We start from the raw sequence: 19104 nt of genomic DNA, 5'->3' as shown, positions 1-19104 counted from the left end.
AAACATACAACTCACTCCATGAATTGATTGCTACGGCATCTGTTATCAGCAGTCACAACCAGCAACACCAGTAGCAGCCGACTGCACGCAAAGAATGGGAACGTGCAGTGGGATTTACGTGAAATCGGCGCAAGGCAGATCTTTCCGACGTAGGCTTGAGAATCTTATGGGAACATTTGTACTGTTTCTAAATTAACTGTAGGTGTGGGAGGAGGGTGCTTCCTGCGCACGAATAAAAGCACGCTCGCCAATTGTGGATGCTAATCGTTCGCTTGTATCTGCCTACACACCTCTGCCGGTTGGGAATTATTCCACTTGCATGGCAAGGTGCGCATGTAGGTGTGTTAAAAATTCTGGAGGCGCTGGGTATCGATCCCAGTATCTCTCGCACGCTAAGCGAGCGCTCTACCATGTGAGCTACGCCCACCCCCCGATAACTAGTAGTGCTACATACAGTCATATCAACGTCACAGACCCTTGCACCCCCATTATTCCGCAGACAAACACTGCTCTCTATGTATCAGTGAGGGTGTCTTTCAGGTTTCGTGCATTCTGTATCTAATCGTAGTTGGCCACAATGAAAGTGGCACACATAACGTCAAAAATAGAGTTCAGACACCGCTCTGAGTAAGACGAACGTGTTGTCCCTTCTCTAGACTTCAATGACGTTAAGCCGTGATACCTAAGACAGATCTGCACTCGATGACACCACGATAACAGCCGGTCCCCACACTTACATCTTGCTCTCCTTATGACAGTATACATCATATCAGCCTGTGACGCTGGTTTTGCAAGTTCTTGCGTGCGGATATGTTCGCCGCGACCAACACTTACCATGCACTGACCACAAAACACGGAGGAGCCGTGGCTTGAACCCGAGACCGTTCACACGCTAAGCGAACGATCTGCCAACTGAGCTACAGCTACACACACGACCAAGCCTGGCTATTCTCCATTCTTTGCGACTCTGATGTGCACGGACACGATTGTTGGTTGGTTTGTAGCGGCGAAGGTACCAGAATACAAAGGCGCGGACGCGTTCATATACACAAGAGTTCCAAGTAGTTTCGATGCTCTGGTATTACGAATGCAAATTCCGTCTGTTTTGAACGTCTTAAATTGAAAGGGCGGTCACAAATTGGTCCATTTCACTCCTTGTCGACAATCACACAGCACCTGAGGTAACAAGCACACCTCGAGCCCCATTGTGCTCTCCATTGTTCATGCCAACTCAGTGCCTCGCTCTTTGCTACTGTGTAAAACTCTTGTCGTCCAACTGCAAAACACTGGGACACAACAAGTTTCCGCGTCTCCATTGCACTGATCGTACTACGAAACGCTCCCCAAACTTGGCAATCACCCATGCAGATGACTTTTCCGACTTCACGCAACGCTCACGCTAGTGACAGCCTTATTTACAGTTCGACGTCGCGCCAAAGCGAATGAGCACATTTCGCCTACGGCTTAGGCCGCTCTTCTAGTGTGGCTGCTCTGTGTCTGCAGGCAGCGAGGGGCTGCAAGCTTCCTGTGTTCGCACCTATATCACCTGTGCTTCCTTGTCAGAGACAGACTATCGCAAAACATACAACTCACTCCATGAATTGATTGCTACGGCATCTGTTATCAGCAGTCACAACCAGCAACACCAGCAGCAGCCGACTGCACGCAAAGAATGGGAACGTGCAGTGGGATTTACGTGAAATCGGCGCAAGGCAGATCTTTCCGACGTAGGCTTGAGAATCTTATGGGAACATTTGTACCGTTTCTAAATTAAGTGTAGGTGTGGGGGGAGGGTGCTTCCTGCGCACGAATAAAAGCACGCTCGCCAATTGTGGATGCTAATCGTTCGCTTGTATCTGCCTACACACCTCTGCCGGTTGGGAATTATTCCACTTGCATGGCAAGGTGCGCATGTAGGTGTGTTAAAAATTCTGGAGGCGCTGGGTATCGATCCCAGTACCTCTCGCACGCTAAGCGAGCGCTCTACCATCTGAGCTACGCCCACAACCCCGGTAACTAGTAGTGCTACATACAGTCATATCAACGTCACAGACCCTTGCACCCCCATTATTCCGCAGACAAACACTACTCTCTATGTATCAGTGAGGGTGTCTTTCAGGTTTCGTGTATTCTGTATCGAATCGTAGTTGGCCACAATGAAAGTGGCACCCATAACGTCGAAAATAGAGTTCAGACACCGCTCTGAGTAAGACGAACGTGTTGTCCACCTCTAGACTTCAATGACGTTAAGCCGTGAAACCTAAGACAGATCTGCACTCGATGACACCACGATAACAGCCGGTCCCCACACTTACATCTTGCTCTCCTTATGACAGTATACATCATATCAGTCTGTGACGCTGGTTTTGCAACTTCTTGCGTGCGTTTATGTTCGCCGCGACCAACACTTACCATGCACTGACCACAAAACACGGAGGAGCCGGGGGCTTGAACCCGAGACCATTCACACGCTAAGCGAACGATCTGCCAAATGAGCTACAGCTACACACACGACCAAGCCTGGCTATTCTCCATTCTTTGCGAGTCTGATGTGCACTGACACGATTGTTGGTTGGTTTGTAGCGGCGAAGGTACCAGAATACAATGGCGCGGACACGTTCATATACACAAGAGTTCCAAGTAGTTTCGATGCTCTGGTATTGCGAATGCAAATTCCGTCTGTTTTGAACATCTTAAATTGAAAGGGCGGTCACAAATTGGTCCATTTCACTCCTTGTCGACAATCACACAGCACCTGAGGTAACAAGCACATCTCGAGCCCCATTGTGCTCTCCATTGTTCATGCCAACTCAGTGCCTCGCTCTTTGCTACTGTGTAAAACTCTTGTCGTCCAACTGCAAAACACTGGGACACAACAAGTTTCCGCGTCTCCATTGCACTGATCGTACTACGAAACGCTCCCCAAACTTGGCAATCACCCATGCAGATGACTTTTCCGACTTCACGCAACGCTCACGCTAGTGACAGCCTTATTTACAGGTCGACGTCGCGCCAAAGCGTATAGCACATTTCGCCTACGGCTTAGGCCGCTCTTCTAGTGTGGCTGCTCTGTGTCTGCAGGCAGCGCGGGGCTGCAAGCTTCCTGTGTTCGCACCTATATCACCTGTGCTTCCTTGTCAGAGACAGACTATCGCAAAACATACAACTCCTCCATGAATTGATTGCTACGGCATCTGTTATCAGCAGTCACAACCAGCAACACCAGTAGCAGCCGACTGCACGCAAAGAATGGGAACGTGCAGTGGGATTTACGTGAAATCGGCGCAAGGCAGATCTTTCCGACGTAGGCTTGAGAATCTTATGGGAACATTTGTACCGTTCCTAAATTAAGTGTAGGTGTGGGAGGAGGGTGCTTCCTGCGCACGAATAAAAGCACGCTCGCCAATTGTGGATGCTAATCGTTCGCTTGTATCTGCCTACACACCTCTGCCGGTTGGGAATTATTCCACTTGCATGGCCAGGTGCGTATGTAGGTGTGTTAAATATTCTGGAGGCGCTGGGTATCGATCCCAGTACCTCTCGCACGCTAAGCGAGCGCTCTACCATGTGGATGCTAATCGTTCGCTTGTATCTGCCTACACACCTCTGCCGGTTGGGAATTATTCCACTTGCATGGCAAGGTGCGCATGTAGGTGTGTTAAAAATTCTGGAGACGCTGGGTATCGATCCCAGTACCTCTCGCACGCTAAGCGAGCCCTCTACCATCTGAGCTACGCCCACCCCCCCGATAACTAGTAGTGCTACATACAGTCATATCAACGTCACAGACCCTTGCACCCCCATTATTCCGCAGACAAACACTACTCTCTATGTATCAGTGAGGGTGTCTTTCAGGTTTCGTGTATTCTGTATCGAATCGTAGTTGGCCACAATGAAAGTGGCACCCATAACGTCGAAAATAGAGTTCAGACACCGCTCTGAGTAAGACGAACGTGTTGTCCACCTCTAGACTTCAATGACGTTAAGCCGTGAAACCTAAGACAGATCTGCACTCGATGACACCACGATAACAGCCGGTCCCCACACTTACATCTTGCTCTCCTTATGACAGTATACATCATATCAGTCTGTGACGCTGGTTTTGCAACTTCTTGCGTGCGTTTATGTTCGCCGCGACCAACACTTACCATGCACTGACCACAAAACACGGAGGAGCCGGGGGCTTGAACCCGAGACCATTCACACGCTAAGCGAACGATCTGCCAAATGAGCTACAGCTACACACACGACCAAGCCTGGCTATTCTCCATTCTTTGCGAGTCTGATGTGCACTGACACGATTGTTGGTTGGTTTGTAGCGGCGAAGGTACCAGAATACAATGGCGCGGACACGTTCATATACACAAGAGTTCCAAGTAGTTTCGATGCTCTGGTATTGCGAATGCAAATTCCGTCTGTTTTGAACATCTTAAATTGAAAGGGCGGTCACAAATTGGTCCATTTCACTCCTTGTCGACAATCACACAGCACCTGAGGTAACAAGCACATCTCGAGGCCCATTGTGCTCTCCATTGTTCATGCCAACTCAGTGCCTCGCTCTTTGCTACTGTGTAAAACTCTTGTCGTCCAACTGCAAAACACTGGGACAAAACAAGTTTCCGCGTCTCCATTGCACTGATCGCACTACGAAACGCTCCCCAAACTTGGCAATCGCCCATGCAGATGACTTTTCCGACTTCACGCAACGCTCACGCTAGTGACAGCCTTATTTACAGGTCGACGTCGCGCCAAAGCGAATGAGCACATTTCGCCTACGGCTTAGGCCGCTCTTCTAGTGTGGCTGCTCTGTGTCTGCAGGCAGCGAGGGTCTGCAAGCTTCCTGTGTTCGCAACTATATCACCTGTGCTTCCTTGTCAGAGACAGACTATCGCAAAACATACAACTCACTCCATGAATTGATTGCTACGGCATCTGTTATCAGCAGTCACAACCAGCAACACCAGTAGCAGCCGACTGCACGCAAAGAATGGGAACGTGCAGTGGGATTTACGTGAAATCGGCGCAAGGCAGATCTTTCCGACGTAGGCTTGAGAATCTTATGGGAACATTTGTACTGTTTCTAAATTAAGTGTAGGTGTGGGAGGAGGGTTCTTCCTGCGCAAGAATAAAAGCACGCTCGCCAATTGTGGATGCTAATCGTTCGCTTGTATCTGCCTACACACCTCTGCCGGTTGGGAATTATTCCACTTGCATGGCAAGGTGCGCATGTAGGTGTGTTAAAAATTCTGGAGGCGCTGGGTATCGATCCCAGTACCTCTCGCACGCTAAGCGAGCGCTCTACCATCTGAGCTACGCCCACAACCCCGATAACTAGTAGTGCTACATACAGTCATATCAACGTCACAGACCCTTGCACCCCCATTATTCCGCAGACAAACACTACTCTCTATGTATCAGTGAGGGTGTCTTTCAGGTTTCGTGCATTCTGTATCGAATCGTAGTTGGCCACAATGAATGTGGCACGCATAACGTCGAAAATAGAGTTCAGACACCGCTCTGAGTAAGACGAACGTGTTGTCCCTTCTCTAGACTTCAATGACGTTAAGCCGTGATACCTAAGACAGATCTGCACTCGATGACACCACGATAACAGCCGGTCCCCACACTTACATCTTGCTCTCCTTATGACAGTATACATCATATCAGCCTGTGACGCTGGTTTTGCAAGTTCTTGCGTGCGTTTATGTTCGCCGCGACCAACACTTACCATGCACTGACCACAAAACACGGAGGAGCCGTGGCTTGAACCCGAGACCGTTCACACGCTAAGCGAACGATCTGCCAACTGAGCTACAGCTACACACACGACCAAGCCTGGCTATTCTCCATTCTTTGGGACTCTGATGTGCACTGACACGATTGTTGGTTGGTTTGTAGCGGCGAAGGTACCAGAATACAATGGCGCGGACACGTTCATATACACAAGAGTTCCAAGTAGTTTCGATGCTCTGGTATTGCGAATGCAAATTCCGTCTGTTTTGAACATCTTAAATTGAAAGGGCGGTCACAAATTGGTCCATTTCACTCCTTGTCGACAATCACACAGCACCTGAGGTAATAAGCACATCTCGAGCCCCATTGTGCTCTCCATTGTTCATGCCAACTCAGTGCCTCGCTCTTTGCTACTGTGTAAAACTCTTGTCGTCCAACTGCAAAACACTGGGACACAACAAGTTTCCGCGTCTCCATTGCACTGATCGTACTACGAAACGCTCCCCAAACTTGGCAATCACCCATGCAGATGACTTTTCCGACTTCACGCAACGCTCACGCTAGTGACAGCCTTATTTACAGGTCGACGTCGCGCCAAAGCGTATGAGCACATTTCGCCTACGGCTTAGGCCGCTCTTCTAGTGTGGCTGCTCTGTGTCTGCAGGCAGCGCGGGGCTGCAAGCTTCCTGTGTTCGCACCTATATCACCTGTGCTTCCTTGTCAGAGACAGACTATCGCAAAACATACAACTCACTCCATGAATTGATTGCTACGGCATCTGTTATCAGCAGTCACAACCAGCAACACCAGTAGCAGCCGACTGCACGAAAAGAATGGGAACGTGCAGTGGGATTTACGTGAAATCGGCGCAAGGCAGATCTTTCCGACGTAGGCTTGAGAATCTTATGGGAACATTTGTACCGTTCCTAAATTAAGTGTAGGTGTGGGAGGAGGGTGCTTCCTGCGCACGAATAAAAGCACGCTCGCCAATTGTGGATGCTAATCGTTCGCTTGTATGTGCCTACACACCTCTGCCGGTTGGGAATTATTCCACTTGCATGGCCAGGTGCGTATGTAGGTGTGTTAAATATTCTGGAGGCGCTGGGTATCGATCCCAGTACCTCTCGCACGCTAAGCGAGCGCTCTACCATGTGGATGCTAATCGTTCGCTTGTATCTGCCTACACACCTCTGCCGGTTGGGAATTATTCCACTTGCATGGCAAGGTGCGCATGTAGGTGTGTTAAAAATTCTGGAGACGCTGGGTATCGATCCCAGTACCTCTCGCACGCTAAGCGAGCCCTCTACCATCTGAGCTACGCCCACCCCCCCGATAACTAGTAGTGCTACATACAGTCATATCAACGTCACAGACCCTTGCACCCCCATTATTCCGCAGACAAACACTACTCTCTATGTATCAGTGAGGGTGTCTTTCAGGTTTCGTGTATTCTGTATCGAATCGTAGTTGGCCACAATGAAAGTGGCACCCATAACGTCGAAAATAGAGTTCAGACACCGCTCTGAGTAAGACGAACGTGTTGTCCACCTCTAGACTTCAATGACGTTAAGCCGTCAAACCTAAGACAGATCTGCACTCGATGACACCACGATAACAGCCGGTCCCCACACTTACATCTTGCTCTCCTTATGACAGTATACATCATATCAGTCTGTGACGCTGGTTTTGCAACTTCTTGCGTGCGTTTATGTTCGCCGCGACCAACACTTACCATGCACTGACCACAAAACATGGAGGAGCCGGGGCTTGAACCCGAGACCGTTCACACGCTAAGCGAACGATCTGCCAAATGAGCTACAGCTACACACACGACCAAGCCTGGCTATTCTCCATTCTTTGCGAGTCTGATGTGCACTGACACGATTGTTGGTTGGTTTGTAGCGGCGAAGGTACCAGAATACAATGGCGCGGACACGTTCATATACACAAGAGTTCCAAGTAGTTTCGATGCTCTGGTATTGCGAATGCAAATTCCGTCTGTTTTGAACATCTTAAATTGAAAGGGCGGTCACAAATTGGTCCATTTCACTCCTTGTCGACAATCACACAGCACCTGAGGTAACAAGCACATCTCGAGGCCCATTGTGCTCTCCATTGTTCATGCCAACTGAGTGCCTCGCTCTTTGCTACTGTGTAAAACTCTTGTCGTCCAACTGCAAAACACTGGGACACAACAAGTTTCCGCGTCTCCATTGCACTGATCGTACTACGAAACGCTCCTCAAACTTGGCAATCGCCCATGCAGATGACTTTTCCGACTTCACGCAACGCTCACGCTAGTGACAGCCTTATTTACAGGTCGACGTCGCGCCAAAGCGAATGAGCACATTTCGCCTACGGCTTAGGCCGCTCTTCTAGTGTGGCTGCTCTGTGTCTGCAGGCAGAGAGGGGCTGCAAGCTTCCTGTGTTCGCACCTATATCACCTGTGCTTCCTTGTCAGAGACAGACTATCGCAAAACATACAACTCACTCCATGAATTGATTGCTACGGCATCTGTTATCAGCAGTCACAACCAGCAACACCAGTAGCAGCCGACTGCACGCAAAGAATGGGAACGTGCAGTGGGATTTACGTGAAATCGGCGCAAGGCAGATCTTTCCACGTAGGCTTGAGAATCTTATGGGAACATTTGTACTGTTTCTAAATTAAGTGTAGGTGTGGGAGGAGTGTGCTTCCTGCGCACGAATAAAAGCACGCTCGCCAATTGTGGATGCTAATCGTTCGCTTGTATCTGCCTACACACCTCTGCCGGTTGGGAATTATTCCACTTGCATGGCAAGGTGCGCATGTAGGTGTGATAAAAATTCTGGAGGCGCTGGGTATCGATCCCAGTACCTCTCGCACGCTAAGCGAGCGCTCTACCATCTGAGCTACGCCCACACCCCGATAACTAGTAGTGCTACATACAGTCATATCAACGTCACAGACCCTTGCACTCCCATTATTCCGCAGACAAACACTACTCTCTATGTATCAGTGAGGGTGTCTTTCAGGTTTCGTGCATTCTGTATCGAATCGTAGTTGGCCACAATGAAAGTGGCACCCATAACGTCGAAAATAGAGTTCAGACACCGCTCTGAGTAAGACGAACGTGTTGTCCACCTCTAGACTTCAATGACGTTAAGCCGTGATACCTAAGACAGATCTGCACTCGATGACACCACGATAACAGCCGGTCCCCACACTTACATCTTGCTCTCCTTATGACAGTATACATCATATCAGTCTGTGACGGTGGTTTTGCAACTTCTTGCGTGCGTTTATGTTCGCCGCGACCAACACTTACCATGCCCTGACCACAAAACATGGAGGAGCCGGGGCTTGAACCCGAGACCGTTCACACGCTAAGCGAACGATCTGCCAACTGAGCTACAGCTACACACACGACCAAGCCTAGCTATTCTCCATTCTTTGCGACTCTGATGTGCACGGACACGATGGTTGGTTGGTTTGTAGCGGCGAAGGTACCAGAATACAAAGGCGCGGACACGTTCATATACACAAGAGTTCCAAGTAGTTTCGTTGCTCTGGTATTACGAATGCAAATTCCGTCTGTTTTGAACGTCTTAAATTGAAAGGGCGGTCACAAATTGGTCCATTTCACTCCTTGTCGACAATCACACAGCACCTGAGGTAACAAGCACATCTCGAGCCCCATTGTGCTCTCCATTGTTCATGCCAACTCAGTGCCTCGCTCTTTGCTACTGTGTAAAACTCTTGTCGTCCAACTGCAAAACACTGGGACACAACAAGTTTCCGCGTCTCCATTGCACTGATCGTACTACGAAACGCTCCCCAAACTTGGCAATCACCCATGCAGATGACTTTTCCGACTTTAAACGACGCTCACGCTAGTGACAGCCTTATTTACAGTTCGACGTCGCGCCAAAGCGAATGAGCACATTTCGCCTACGGCTTAGGCCGCTCTTCTAGTGTGGCTGCTCTGTGTCTGCAGGCAGCGAGGGGCTGCAAGCTTCCTGTGTTCGCACCTATATCACCTGTGCTTCCTTGTCAGAGACAGACTATCGCAAAACATACAACTCACTCCATGAATTGATTGCTACGGCATCTGTTATCAGCAGTCACAACCAGCAACACCAGTAGCAGCCGACTGCACGCAAAGAATGGGAACGTGCAGTGGGATTTAAGTGAAATCGGCGCAAGGCAGATCTATCCGACGTAGGCTTGAGAATCTTATGGGAACATTTGTACTGTTTCTAAATTAAGTGTAGGTGTGGGAGGAGGGTGCTTCCTGCGCACGAATAAAAGCACACTCGCCAATTGTGGATGCTAATCGTTCGCTTGTATCTGCCTACACACCTCTGCCGGTTGGGAATTATTCCACTTGCATGGCAAGGCGCGCATGTAGGTGTGATAAAAATTCTGGAGGCGCTGGGTATCAATCCCAGTACCTCTCGCACGCTAAGCGAGCGCTCTACCATCTGAGCTACGCCCACCTCCCCGATAACTAGTAGTGCTACATACAGTCATATCAACGTCACAGACCCTTGCACTCCCATTATTCCGCAGACAAACACTACTCTCTATGTATCAGTGAGGGTGTCTTTCAGGTTTCGTGCATTCTGTATCGAATCGTAGTTGGCCACAATGAAAGTGGCACCCATAACGTCGAAAATAGAGTTCAGACACCGCTCTGAGTAAGACGAACGTGTTGTCCACCTCTAGACTTCAATGACGTTAAGCCGTGAAACCTAAGACAGATCTGCACTCGATGACACCACGATAACAGCCGGTCCCCACACTTACATCTTGCTCTCCTTATGACAGTATACATCATATCAGTCTGTGACGCTGGTTTTGCAACTTCTTGCGTGCGTTTATGTTCGCCGCGACCAACACTTACCATGCACTGACCACAAAACATGGAGGAGCCGGGGCTTGAACCCGAGACCGTTCACACGCTAAGCGAACGATCTGCCAACTGAGCTACAGCTACACACACGACCAAGCCTGGCTATTCTCCATTCTTTGCGACTCTGATGTGCACGGACACGATGGTTGGTTGGTTTGTAGCGGCGAAGGTACCAGAATACAAAGGCGCGGACACGTTCATATACACAAGAGTTCCAAGTAGTTTCGATGCTCTGGTATTACGAATGCAAATTCCGTCTGTTTTGAACGTCTTAAATTGAAAGGGCGGTCACAAATTGGTCCATTTCACTCCTTGTCGACAATCACACAGCACCTGAGGTAACAAGCACATCTCGAGCCCCATTGTGCTCTCCATTGTTCATGCCAACTCAGTGCCTCGCTCTTTGCTACTGTGTAAAACTCTTGTCGTCCAACTGCAAAACACTGGGACACAACAAGTTTCCGAGTTTCCATTGCACTGATCGTACTACGAAACGCTCCCCAAACTTGGCAATCACGCATGCAGATGACTTTTCCGACTTTACACGACGCTCACGCTAGTGACAGCCTTATTTACAGTTCGACGTCGCGCCAAAGCGAATGAGCACATTTCGCCTACGGCTTAGGCCGCTCTTCTAGTGTGGCTGCTCTGTGTCTGCAGGCAGCGAGGGGCTGCAAGCTTCCTGTGTTCGCACCTATATCACCTGTGCTTCCTTGTCAGAGACAGACTATCGCAAAACATACAACTCACTCCATGAATTGATTGCTACGGCATCTGTTATCAGCAGTCACAACCAGCAACACCAGTAGCAGCCGACTGCACGCAAAGAATGGGAACGTGCAGTGGGATTTAAGTGAAATCGGCGCAAGGCAGATCTATCCGACGTAGGCTTGAGAATCTTATGGGAACATTTGTACTGTTTCTAAATTAAGTGTAGGTGTGGGAGGAGGGTGCTTCCTGCGCACGAATAAAAGCACACTCGCCAATTGTGGATGCTAATCGTTCGCTTGTATCTGCCTACACACCTCTGCCGGTTGGGAATTATTCCACTTGCATGGCAAGGCGCGCATGTAGGTGTGATAAAAATTCTGGAGGCGCTGGGTATCAATCCCAGTACCTCTCGCACGCTAAGCGAGCGCTCTACCATCTGAGCTACGCCCACCTCCCCGATAACTAGTAGTGCTACATACAGTCATATCAACGTCACAGACCCTTGCACTCCCATTATTCCGCAGACAAACACTACTCTCTATGTATCAGTGAGGGTGTCTTTCAGGTTTCGTGCATTCTGTATCGAATCGTAGTTGGCCACAATGAAAGTGGCACCCATAACGTCGAAAATAGAGTTCAGACACCGCTCTGAGTAAGACGAACGTGTTGTCCACCTCTAGACTTCAATGACGTTAGGCCGTGAAACCTAAGACAGATCTGCACTCGATGACACCACGATAACAGCCGGTCCCCACACTTACATCTTGCTCTCCTTATGACAGTATACATCATATCAGTCTGTGACGCTGGTTTTGCAACTTCTTGCGTGCGTTTATGTTCGCCGCGACCAACACTTACCATGCACTGACCACAAAACATGGAGGAGCCGGGGCTTGAACCCGAGACCGTTCACACGCTAAGCGAACGATCTGCCAACTGAGCTACAGCTACACACACGACCAAGCCTGGCTATTCTCCATTCTTTGCGACTCTGATGTGCACGGACACGATGGTTGGTTGGTTTGTAGCGGCGAAGGTACCAGAATACAAAGGCGCGGACACGTTCATATACACAAGAGTTCCAAGTAGTTTCGATGCTCTGGTATTACGAATGCAAATTCCGTCTGTTTTGAACGTCTTAAATTGAAAGGGCGGTCACAAATTGGTCCATTTCACTCCTTGTCGACAATCACACAGCACCTGAGGTAACAAGCACATCTCGAGCCCCATTGTGCTCTCCATTGTTCATGCCAACTCAGTGCCTCGCTCTTTGCTACTGTGTAAAACTCTTGTCGTCCAACTGCAAAACACTGGGACACAACAAGTTTCCGCGTCTCCATTGCACTGATCGTACTACGAAACGCTCCCCAAACTTGGCAATCACACATGCAGATGACTTTTCCGACTTTGCACGACGCTCACGCTAGTGACAGCCTTATTTACAGTTCGACGTCGCGCCAAAGCGAATGAGCACATTTCGCCTACGGCTTAGGCCGCTCTTCTAGTGTGGCTGCTCTGTGTCTGCAGGCAGCGAGGGGCTGCAAGCTTCCTGTGTTCGCACCTATATCACCTGTGCTTCCTTGTCAGAGACAGACTATCGCAAAACATACAACTCACTCCATGAATTGATTGCTACGGCATCTGTTATCAGCAGTCACAACCAGCAACACCAGTAGCAGCCGACTGCACGCAAAGAATGGGAACGTGCAGTGGGATTTACGTGAAATCGGCGCAAGGCAGATCTTTCCGACGTAGGCTTGAGAATCTTATGGGAACATTTGTACTGTTTCTAAATTAAGTGTAGGTGTGGGAGGAGGGTGCTTCCTGCGCACGAATAAAAGCACACTCGCCAATTGTGGATGCTAATCGTTCGCTTGTATCTGCCTACACACCTCTGCCGGTTGGGAATTATTCCACTTGCATGGCAAGGAGCGCATGTAGGTGTGATAAAAATTCTGGAGGCGCTGGGTATCGATCCCAGTACCTCTCGCACGCTAAGCGAGCGCTCTAACATCTGAGCTACGCCCACCCCCCCGATAACTAGTAGTGCTACATACAGTCATATCAACGTCACAGACCCTTGCACTCCCATTATTCCGCAGACAAACACTACTCTCTATGTATCAGTGAGGGTGTCTTTCAGGTTTCGTGCATTCTGTATCGAATCGTAGTTGGCCACAATGAAAGTGGCACCCATAACGTCGAAAATAGAGTTCAGACACCGCTCTGAGTAAGACGAACGTGTTGTCCACCTCTAGACTTCAATGACGTTAAGCCGTGATACCTAAGACAGATCTGCACTCGATGACACCACGATAACAGCCGGTCCCCACACTTACATCTTGCTCTCCTTATGACAGTATACATCATATCAGTCTGTGACACTGGTTTTGCAACTTCTTACGTGCGTTTATGTTCGCCGCGACCAACACTTACCATGCCCTGACCACAAAACATGGAGGAGCCGGGGCTTGAACCCGAGACGGTTCACACGCTAAGCGAACGATCTGCCAACTGAGCTACAGCTACACACACGACCAAGCCTGGCTATTCTCCATTGCCGGCCGCGGTGGTCTAGCGGTTCTAGGCGCTCAGTCCGGAACCGCGCGACTGCTACGGTCGCAGGTTCGAATCCTGCCTCGGGCATGGATGTGTGTGATGTCCTTAGGTTAGTTAGGTTTAAGTAGTTCTAAGTTCTAGGGGACTTATGACCACAGCAGTTGAGTCCCATAGTGCTCAGAGCCATTTTTTATTCTCCATTCTTTGCGACTCTGATGTGCACGGACACGATGGTTGGTTGGTTTGTAGCGGCGAAGGTACCAGAATACAAAGGCGTGGACACGTTCATATACACAAGAGTTCCAAGTAGTTTCGATGCTCTGGTATTACGAATGCAAATTCCGTCTGTTTTGAACGTCTTAAATTGAAAGGGCGGTCACAAATTGGTCCATTTCACTCCTTGTCGACAATCACACAGCACCTGAGGTAACAAGCACATCTCGAGCCCCATTGTGCTCTCCATTGTTCATGCCAACTCAGTGCCTCGCTCTTTGCTACTGTGTAAAACTCTTGTCGTCCAACTGCAAAACACTGGGACACAACAAGTTTCCGCGTCTCCATTGCACTGATCGTACTACGAAACGCTCCCCAAACTTGGCAATCACCCATGCAGATGACTTTTCCGACTTTACGCAACGCTCACGCTAGTGACAGCCTTATTTACAGTTCGACGTCGCGCCAAAGCGAATGAGCACATTTCGCCTACGGCTTAGGCCGCTCTTCTAGTGTGGCTGCTCTGTGTCTGCAGGCAGCGAGGGGCTGCAAGCTTCCTGTGTTCGCACCTATATCACCTGTGCTTCCTTGTCAGAGACAGACTATCGCTAAACATACAACTCACTCCATGAATTGATTGCTACGGCATCTGTTATCAGCAGTCACAACCAGCAACACCAGTAGCAGCCGACTGCACGCAAAGAATGGGAACGTGCAGTGGGATTTACGTGAAATCGGCGCAAGGCAGATCTTTCCGACGTAGGCTTGAGAAACTTATGGGAACATTTGTACTGTTTCTAAATTAAGTGTAGGTGTGGGAGGAGGGTGCTTCCTGCGCATGAATAAAAGCACGCTCGCCAATTGTGGATGCTAATCGTTCGCTTGTATCTGCCTACACACCTCTGCCGGTTGGGAATTATTCCACTTGCATGGCAAGGTGCGCATGTAGGTGTGATAAAAATTCTGGAGGCGCTGGGTATTGATCCCAGTACCTCTCGCACGCTAAGCGAGCACTCTACCATCTGAGCTACGCCCACCTTCCCCCGATAATTAGTAGTGCTACATACAGTCATATCAACGTCACAGACCCTTGCACTCCCATTATTCCGCAGACAAACACTACTCTCTATGTATCAGTGAGAGTGTCTTTCAGGTTTCGTGCATTCTGTATCGAATCGTAGTTGGCCACAATGAAAGTGGCACCCATAACGTCGAAAATAGAGTTCAGACACCGCTCTGAGTAAGACGAACGTGTTGTCCACCTCTAGACTTCAATGACGATAAGCCGTGATACCTAAGACAGATCTGCACTCGATGACACCACGATAACAGCCGGTCCCCACACTTACATCTTGCTCTCCTTATGACAGTATACATCATATCAGTCTGTGACGCTGGTTTTGCAACTTCTTGCGTGCGTTTATGTTCGCCGCGACCAACACTTACCATGCACTGACCACAAAACATGGAGGAGCCGGGGCTTGAACCCGAGACCGTTCACACGCTAAGCGAACGAACTGCCAACTGAGCTACAGCTACACACACGACCAAGCCTGGCTATTCTCCATTCTTTGCGACTCTGATGTGCACGGACACGATGGTTGGTTGGTTTGTAGCGGCGAAGGTACCAGAATACAAAGGCGCGGACACGTTCATATACACAAGAGTTCCAAGTAGTTTCGATGCTCTGGTATTACGAATGCAAATTCCGTCTGTTTTGAACGTCTTAAATTGAAAGGGCGGCCACAAATTGGTCCATTTCACTCCTTGTCGACAATCACACAGCACCTGAGGTAACAAGCACATCTGGAGCCCCATTGTGCTCTCCATTGTTCATGCCAACTCAGTGTGTAAAACTCTTGTCGTCCAACTGCAAAACACTGGGACACAACAAGTTTCCGCGTCTCCATTGCACTGATCGTACTACGAAACGCTCCCCAAACTTGGCAATCACCCATGCAGATGACTTTTCCGACTTTACACGACGCTCACGCTAGTGACAGCCTTATTTACAGTTCGACGTCGCGCCAAAGCGAATGAGCACATTTCGCCTACGGCTTAGGCCGCTCTTCTAGTGTGGCTGCTCTGTGTCTGCAGGCAGCGAGGGGCTGCAAGCTTCCTGTGTTCGCACCTATATCACCTGTGCTTCCTTGTCAGAGACAGACTATCGCTAAACATACAACTCACTCCATGAATTGATTGCTACGGCATCTGTTATCAGCAGTCACAACCAGCAACACCAGTAGCAGCCGACTGCACGCAAAGAATGGGAACGTGCAGTGGGATTTACGTGAAATCGGCGCAAGGCAGATCTTTCCGACGTAGGCTTGAGAAACTTATGGGAACATTTGTACTGTTTCTAAATTAAGTGTAGGTGTGGGAGGAGGGTGCTTCCTGCGCACGAATAAAAGCACGCTCGCCAATTGTGGATGCTAATCGTTCGCTTGTATCTGCCTACACACCTCTGCCGGTTGGGAATTATTCCACTTGCATGGCAAGGTGCGCATGTAGGTGTGATAAAAATTCTGGAGGCGCTGGGTATTGATCCCAGTACCTCTCACACGCTAAGCGAGCGCAGTACCATCTGAGCTACGCCCACCCTCCCCCGATAGCTAGTAGTGCTACATACAGTCATATCAACGTCACAGACCCTTGCACTCCCATTATTCCGCAGACAAACACTACTCTCTATGTATCAGTGAAGGTGTCTTTCAGGTTTCGTGCATTCTGTATCGAATCGTAGTTGGCCACAATGAAAGTGGCACCCATAACGTCGAAAATAGAGTTCAGACACCGCTCTGAGTAAGACGAACGTGTTGTCCACCTCTAGACTTCAATGACGTTAAGCCGTGATACCTAAGACAGATCTGCACTCGATGACACCACGATAACAGCCGGTCCCCACACTTACATCTTGCTCTCCTTATGACAGTATACATCATATCAGTCTGTGACGCTGGTTTTGCAACCTCTTGCGTGCGTTTATGTTCGCCGCGACCAACACTTACCATGCACTGACCACAAAACATGGAGGAGCCGGGGCTTGAACCCGAGACCGTTCACACGCTAAGCGAACGATCTGCCTACTGAGCTACAGCTACACACACGATCAAACCTGGCTATTCTCCATTCTTTGCGACTCTGATGTGCACGGACACGATAATTGGTTGGTTTGTAGCGGCGAAGGTACCAGAATACAAAGGCGCGGACACGTTCATATACACAAGAGTTCCAAGTAGTTTCGATGCTCTGGTATTACGAATGCAAATTCCGTCTGTTTTGAACGTCTTAAATTGAAAGGGCGGTCACAAATTGGTCCATTTCACTCCTTGTCGACAATCACACAGCACCTGAGGTAACAAGCACATCTCGAGCCCCATTGTGCTCTCCATTGTTCATGCCAACTCAGTGCCTCGCTCTTTGCTACTGTGTAAAACTCTTGTCGTCCAACTGCAAAACACTGGGACACAACAAGTTTCCGCGTCTCCATTGCACTGATCGTACTACGAAACGCTCCCCAAACTTGGCAATCACCCATGCAGATGACTTTTCCGACTTTACACGACGCTCACGCTAGTGACAGCCTTATTTACAGTTCGACGTCGCGCCAAAGCGAATGAGCACATTTCGCCTACGGCTTAGGCCGCTCTTCTAGTGTGGCTGCTCTGTGTCTGCAGGCAGCGAGGGGCTGCAAGCTTCCTGTGTTCGCACCTATATCACCTGTGCTTCCTTGTCAGAGACAGACTATCGCAAAACATACAACTCACTCCATGAATTGATTGCTACGGCATCTGTTATCAGCAGTCACAACCAGCAACACCAGTAGCAGCCGACTGCACGCAAAGAATGGGAACGTGCAGTGGGATTTACGTGAAATCGGCGCAAGGCAGATCTTTCCGACGTAGGCTTGAGAATCTTATGGGAACATTTGTACTGTCTCTAAATTAAGTGTAGGTGAAGGAGGAGGGTGCTTCCTGCGCACGAATAAAAGCACGCTCGCCAATTGTGGATGCTAATCGTTCGCTTGTATCTGCCTACACACCTCTGCCGGTTGGGAATTATTCCACTTGCATGGCAAGGTGCGCATGTAGGTGTGATAAAAATTCTGGAGGCGCTGGGTATCGATCCCAGTACCTCTCGCACGCTAAGCGAACGCTCTACCATCTGAGCTCTGCCCACCCCCCCGATAACTAGTAGTGCTACATACAGTCATATCAACGTCACAGACCCTTGCACTCCCATTATTCCGCAGACAAACACTACTCTCTATGTATCAGTGAGGGTGTCTTTCAGGTTTCGTGCATTCTGTATCGAATCGTAGTTGGCCAAAATGAAAGTGGCACCCATAACGTCGAAAATAGAGTTCAGACACCGCTCTGAGTAAGACGAACGTGTTGTCCACCTCTAGACTTCAATGACGTTAAGCCGTGATACCTAAGACAGATCTGCACTCGATGACACCACGATAACAGCCGGTCCCCACACTTACATCTTGCTCTCCTTATGACAGTATACATCATATCAGTCTGTGACGCTGGTTTTGCAACTTCTTGCGTGCGTTTATGTTCGCCGCGACCAACACTTACCATGCACTGACCACAAAACATGGAGGAGCCGGGGCTTGAACCCGAGACCGTTCACACGCTAAGCGAACGAACTGCCAACTGAGCTACAGCTACACACACGACCAAGCCTGGCTATTCTCCATTCTTTGCGACTCTGATGTGCACGGACACGATGGTTGGTTGGTTTGTAGCGGCGAAGGTACCAGAATACAAAGGCGCGGACACGTTCATATACACAAGAGTTCCAAGTAGTTTCGATGCTCTGGTATTACGAATGCAAATTCCGTCTGTTTTGAACGTCTTAAATTGAAAGGGCGGTCACAAATTGGTCCATTTCACTCCTTGTCGACAATCACACAGCACCTGAGGTAACAAGCACATCTCGAGCCCCATTGTGCTCTCCATTGTTCATGCCAACTCAGTGTGTA

The 19104-nt window shown here is 49.3% G+C and overlaps 3 non-coding genes across 3 annotated transcripts; all 3 read right to left on the bottom strand.

The window, feature by feature from the left end:
• Positions 1-1932: 1932 nt before the first annotated feature.
• On the bottom strand, positions 1933-2005 carry Trnaa-agc (transfer RNA alanine (anticodon AGC)). The gene has a single exon. It is a non-coding gene; the product is annotated as a tRNA-Ala (tRNA).
• Positions 2006-5247: 3242 nt separating this feature from the next.
• Positions 5248-5320, bottom strand: Trnaa-agc (transfer RNA alanine (anticodon AGC)). The gene has a single exon. It is a non-coding gene; the product is annotated as a tRNA-Ala (tRNA).
• A 3242-nt stretch (positions 5321-8562) lies between these two features.
• Trnaa-agc (transfer RNA alanine (anticodon AGC)) lies at positions 8563-8635 on the bottom strand. Its single transcript has one exon. It is a non-coding gene; the product is annotated as a tRNA-Ala (tRNA).
• Between the last annotated feature and the right edge of the window lie 10469 nt (positions 8636-19104).

Source organism: Schistocerca gregaria, unplaced genomic scaffold, assembly GCF_023897955.1.
Source record: "Schistocerca gregaria isolate iqSchGreg1 unplaced genomic scaffold, iqSchGreg1.2 ptg000156l, whole genome shotgun sequence".
NCBI lineage: Eukaryota > Metazoa > Arthropoda > Insecta > Orthoptera > Acrididae > Schistocerca > Schistocerca gregaria.
Note: the sequence above shows the minus strand (reverse complement) of the source record. Positions and strands in the feature narration are given on the sequence as shown.